We start from the raw sequence: 6,469 nt of genomic DNA, 5'->3' as shown, positions 1-6,469 counted from the left end.
GCACAGGCTCCGGACGCGCAGGCTCAGCGGCCATGGCTCACGGGCCCAGCTGCTCCGCGGCATGTGGGATCTTCCCGGGCCGGGGCACGAACCCGTGTGCCCTGCATCGGCAGGCGGACTCTCAACCACTGCGCCACAAGGGAAGCCCCCATTTCTGTTTTTTTTAGTTGTTATCCTCACATCTTCTGTTTATGTGTTTAAATTTATTTAAACAGCAGTGTGACTTAAAATTGATGCAATGTCAGCTGAAATCTTAGAACAGCCAGAAGAAATTCAAAGCGAGTCAAATTAAAACTGTCAGCAGGAAACAACTTCAAACACCCTTTCTTTTCAATGGCTACTATTGTAATTCAAACTTTCACTTAGAATTAAAAGCAATTATGATTAAAGGCTTTCAATTTTGACTTTTCATTAAAATGTAGTAATGTAAGTCTGTTAATGCTATAAAGGTAAATTTGTTTAAGAGTGTACAGTTGGGGATTTAAATAAAATGTGGTTATTTAAAACCCTTTTAATTTATGTTCTGTCGCTCCCTGCTGTTAGAACCTGTTTCAGAACTTAATTATCTTGATGACTGCTATAAAAGTCTGTGACAAATTACCCTAGGAAGTATAAGAACATAATTTAGGACAAAAAGGTTTTAAATTAACTGGCTTTTGCTCAATGGAGTTCTGTCAGACAACCTTTCTTTTGTAACTGAATATTGATTGAGAAATGGAAAAGATTACGGGAATCTTCATTTTTGCAAAATAAGTTGTGTCCACATGCCATATTAAATAACAAATCATATAGCACCATCTGAAATCCTGAGGCATTGCTTTTTTCCAAATTTTCTATTTTATATAGAATTTTAACTTATTTGTTAATTGAAGGACAAACAGAATATGAGTCTCTTAGCTTGGTTGCTGAGCATGTGATTTACAATAGGCGTTATATTTTAGAATGCTCATATTTGATTCTCTTGAACAAAATTAATCTGAGTTCAATAGTAGAACTCTGAAAAATACTGTGGTGGAAGTGTCAGCAACACTATCATCAGGATCAGCAAAGGCACTTTTAGATGTGACATTTTGCAATTAATTCTAGCAAAGGTATTCAGTCACAACATCCCTTCAGTATAACTTGCATTTGACCCTTGGTAACACTCACTCTCTTATATTTAAGTTCATTGTTTTTAAGAAACTATTTTCTTCAGAGCCTCCTAGATTTCTGGTCTCACCTCTGCAGTGTTTTTTTTTTTCTTTTTCTTTTGCTTTTTTGGTGGTCTTCTCTTTGTACTGACTTACATAAGCAGAGTTAAGCAAAAGCCTCTTTATGCACCAGGTTATGTTGTCTACTATGTCACTAATCATGTTGCTTTATTTATGTTGGTTATGTTCTTTTACCCTATGAGGTGATAAATTTCTTAATATCAAGAACAGTATGTTTTTCATATTTATATCCTTAGCACCTAGCATAATGTCTGTCACATAATGGATCTGAAATACACGTTTAAACCCTGAATGCATAAAGGAGTAGAAGTCTTCCAGCCCTGAGACTGAGTCCTGCTTAAACTCCATTCCGGGCTGCATCTCTTCCAATAGCTGTATTGACAGTACTTCTCTTGGGAAGTATGGGAGACGTGGTCTGTAGTTTATGTCTTTGGGCACTTGTTCAACTACTTAACTTTGCAAACAAAGCACTTTTAAATGACTTCTTTTCATTTTTTCTGGAAGGTCTCGGCCTGTAAACCTTTGTTTTTCATCAGTTCCAAGAATAAACTCAAGTGTTGGCTCACAGCACTCACTCTATCAGCCTTCTTGGATAATTATATATATACACACACACACACACACCTATCAAACCATCACCCCAATCAAGGTAATAAACATATCTATCACCTTAGAAAGTTTTCTCATAGTCACCCTTTTTAAATTGTGGTAAGAACAGTTACCAGGAGATCTATCCTGTACGTATTTTTTAAAGTGCCCAATACAGTGTTGTTTACAATAGGCACTATGTTGTACAGCAGATCTATAGACTTTATCATCTTGAGTAACTAAAACTTTATACCAATTGAATAGCAGTTCCTCATTGAAAATGCACATGCTTTCAAGCACTGTTACCTCAAGCAAGAAGGTAGAAAGTAGAACCCCTCACCAGTGAATTTTCATAAGGAGAGGACTATATCATTCTATTTCCGAGACCCCTGTACCTAGCTTTGAATAGGTGCTCAACAGACATTTGTATAATTAATAAATATATGAATAAAGGTTTCAATAAAGTGAGGCTTCCATGTGATTCCTATTTTTTTTATATGCAAGGCAGTAGTGGAGTTCACAAGCTTTGAGGCTCTCTTCTCAGCCTGGATTCCATCCCTGTTTCTTTGAGAATTGCTGCCTGACTGCCAGGGTTGGGTTCCACACAGTGATGCCTTATCTGCTTCCATGTCCTTCACTAATCAGTGTAGGTTTAACTGTATTCAAATTGACCCATCCAGTTCTCATCTTGGGAATTGGTATTGGTATATAGAAATATCCTACACATGTGGCTAAAATGTTTAAATGTAAAGTCAGAAGTAGTAGGACAGTCATATTCTACTCTGTGTCTTAATTGAAACCAAGCAAGTTTTAATATAATGATTAATGAAAAATATAATGACTAATTTTTTCCATATGCACTTAATAGCTAAGGGGACTGAAATTTAGAAAGGTGAAGTTTTGTACATGCAAGAAAAAGGGCAATGATAACACTAAAATCACACCTTTTGATCAATGTTTTTAATATTATACTATATGTCTTTGGACCAAAAAAAGTGACCTAAAAGTTATTAGAGACAAACAACTGAAACTATGTTGAGAAACATTTTGTCCAGTTCCATTAAAGGGCAGAATACTGGGGAATTATTCTTTCTGTATATGATAGCAGCAAGTAATTATGCTACTTTTTAAAAACAATGCTTCAGTGGTATACGCTTCATTTTCTGTGTTATACAGATTCAGATATAGGAGATATATTTTGTAATATGTACATTTTGTTTCTTTTAATGTAGTTTGATTTATTCATCTATTGAATATATTCTAACTATATAAACTGGAATAGCCCAGAAACCTTCCAAGTTTCCTTTATATGTTAATTATAGCCTTGTATTGCCCAGGATTCTAGTGGTATATTAGATACTGTGGTGTTTTTGGAGAGAGGAGAAAAGAAATAATTTATATAACATTTCTAGAAAGGTGTACAAGATTGTCAAGAGATTAAAACGTACTCTATACAAGAAGTAACTCAATACAGGAAGCTTGTAAAACTCTCAAATCCATGTGGTACTTGAAAGGTTAGGTATCATCTTAAATTTATCTAAATCTACTTAGCTCTACAGTAATGCTGTGCAATAGTGCAAGATAACTGTGCCTTAAATGTGCTTGGCTAGATAGGTGCATATCTTAAATGCTGTTTATTAATACAAGTCTGTATATATGTACATATCTCTTTGCAGCTCACATTTTTATTCTACATCCTGCTTCTATGCTTTGTCTGTGTAACACCGATATTTTAGTTTCCAATTCTCAAGAGATTGCATGATAGTGGAAAACAAATTATCAAAGCAATTACAATGTTTTCATACCTACAGGAGCTAGAAAGCTATGCTTTTAAAATTAATTATTAGTTTCAACTTCTGAAATGTAGACAATGCTGCAGGTACTCAATCAAGCTGTTAGAATGTGCTATTTTGAATCATAATGAAAGACATTTTTGTCAAAAGTGTATCTTAATATGTGAAGCTATCAGAAAGATTTATCAGACTTCAATTAAAAAATCATTAAAAGCAGCAAAGTTGATTAGAGGATTATTCCTCTTTTTGATAAAAAACAGTACAAATCTAATCACTGTCTGCTAAAAACTCAAATAATAGTACTTTTCATAATATATTTAATATTCCTTAAAACCATCTGTTATTTACTTCAGAAAATATGTCTAAATGTTGAGAAACTTTAAACATTTACGTTTAGTAACTTGTAGATAGGGGTTTTGGAATAAATTAAAATTACAGATTCTTTTTTTGTAAAATTATTTTAATCATTTCCCATATCACTTTAGGTTATATACTAGATCTAGCCAGGTTGATCTGTTAGCCTGGTTCTCTCATGTGCCTTAGGAGACACATTTTAGGAGACTTAAGACTGGCACTGTGGTAGATATTTGTAAATTTGGATATTGTGCTAATTACCAGGGGGGGGGGAAAAAACCCACCAGATGAACATTCTGAAGACCCTTTATTTATTTATTTATTTATTTAAATTAGATCCTAGTTGACTTCAACATTGAGGCTGGGCTTTTATCATGCTTTAGAAACTCTTACAGACCTCAGATCTTCCCATCTAACCAAAACCAGATTAGAGATGTAGAAACTTGAAGCAGTCTTGAAATTTACCTAAAGATAAGTACCAGGCTCTTCCAGGATACTATTAGAGATGTAGAAACTTGAAGTAGTCTTGAAATTTACCTAAAGATAAGTACCAGGCTCTTCCAGGATACTACTGTCTCTGGAATTTCCAGACTTAATACTATTTTGAAGTTTTTAAACAACACTTATTTCTCCATTTTGTGTGAATTGCTCTATTTGCAAATTCTATTGTAAAACATTTAATATCCCACATATGGAATAAAATTTCCTTAGTTTAAACCATAATTTAGTTAAAAAAAAAGAGCACTAAGGTATAGTGAAAAGAGTACTGCTCTGGTAATTACAAAATTTGAAAGCTAGCACTAGTTATATGTCTATTTAACTGGTCATCTTTCAAAATATATTTATTGACATCAATATTATTAGTATGTGCCAGACTTTCTGTTCTAGGTGCTGATGATTCCGTAGAAAAATTAATTTACTAAATTCTGGCATTTAATGAGTTTACATCCTAGGAATTATCCTTGTGGAAATTGCTTAATATTTATATGTAACTACTGTATTTGTCTTTTATGCATACATATACTTTAGATAGATATTTTAATCCAAATGTATTATAAATATATATGAGAACCTCTATAATATGAAAGTGAATGTTCATTTTATTGTTGAATTTTACTAATCAAATCATTCCTAACACTTTAGAGTCATGTTGAGCTTCCTATTTCAGTGCTGAGTTGCACAACAGAGAACTATTGTCTCCAGGTTTGCTGTTGTGTATCCCGTGATAGCAATGACCTTTCTTTACTGTCATGTTGCATTTAGGGAGGATACATGATTTGTTATCCACCTTAGGATTCTTTTCGGCAATGTAATCTGTTCATTTTCTTTTATCTTTTGAGTTCCTTACCTTTTAGAATTACTTGCTATAAAAGTTATATTTGTTACAGAGCAAAGGTTAGCAATTACTCTGACTAGAGGCCACTATTAGGACTTGGATATCTTTTAAGTGCTAAATGGTAATATTATATTATGGTTGGAATTACAGTCTTTTTACCTGAGATGGATCATAAAGATCATCTAGTACTGTCCTGTAATTTCACAAAGTGTTTAACCATCTAGCACAAGGTCACATAGTCACTTGGTAGCAGAGCTGGAACTATGTTCAGGGTCCAAAGCTCTTTCTACTTTCTTCCTGACCACAAAACTCATCATATATATGCATCAACATCGTCCCTCCTTACATCTTTCTTCCTGCTCCTAATGTTAACAGTGTACTGCTTTGGTATAGCATGTGATGCATTCTAACCATGTCGACCCCATAGTTATTTTCTGTCAAAATTATATTCCCTGAAAAAAATCACATGCTTTAAAAAATTAAGTTACCAACAAAATTATTATCAGATATGAGAATGGTGAAATCTCTGTTGTAGATGAGCAGGAGTCTGGTGAATGTAAAAACAGCGAAAATAACCACAAAATTTATGATTATTTCATGAAGCTGATGACTGACACTCTCAGTCTCATTGTTTTATTCTAATGCACAACTAGAATTAGCTGAACTTAACACAGGACAAAAAAAATTTATATTTTAAAGTGACTAGAAACTAAATGAGTGGTTAATTTAAATTTCGTCTTAACAAAGTTTCAGGACAACTCTGGAAATTTAAAAAATATTTATTTCCACATATAGAATGAAATAAGAATAATTTCATTCAGAGGTATATCAGTAAAATCTTAAAAGTAATAGATGTAAAAAAAAAAAGTAAGATGACGCAGTCCTATTGGGCAGTAAAGCTTACTTGAAAAAGTTTTTCTACTTTCAAATACAAATTATTCCTTGGTATGTCCTGATTTACGATATCTTTTGCCATTTTAAGCACCCTTATATGCTTGAATGCCAGCACATAGTCTGCTTCTTCATATTAATCAAGAATTCTAGACCCAAAAGGAGCTTTGACAATCATAGATTAATTTAGACATTTTCAGCTGAACTAGTTGAGGTCCTAAGGGATTAGGTGGAACTGTGTTCTGTGAACTCCATTAGGGCAGGGACCATGTCAGTCTTGTTCCTTCGTGCCTTAC

Source organism: Physeter macrocephalus, chromosome 1 (genome assembly GCF_002837175.3).
Source record: "Physeter macrocephalus isolate SW-GA chromosome 1, ASM283717v5, whole genome shotgun sequence".
Classification (NCBI taxonomy): Eukaryota; Metazoa; Chordata; class Mammalia; order Artiodactyla; family Physeteridae; genus Physeter; species Physeter macrocephalus.
This window is presented reverse-complemented; position numbering follows the sequence as displayed.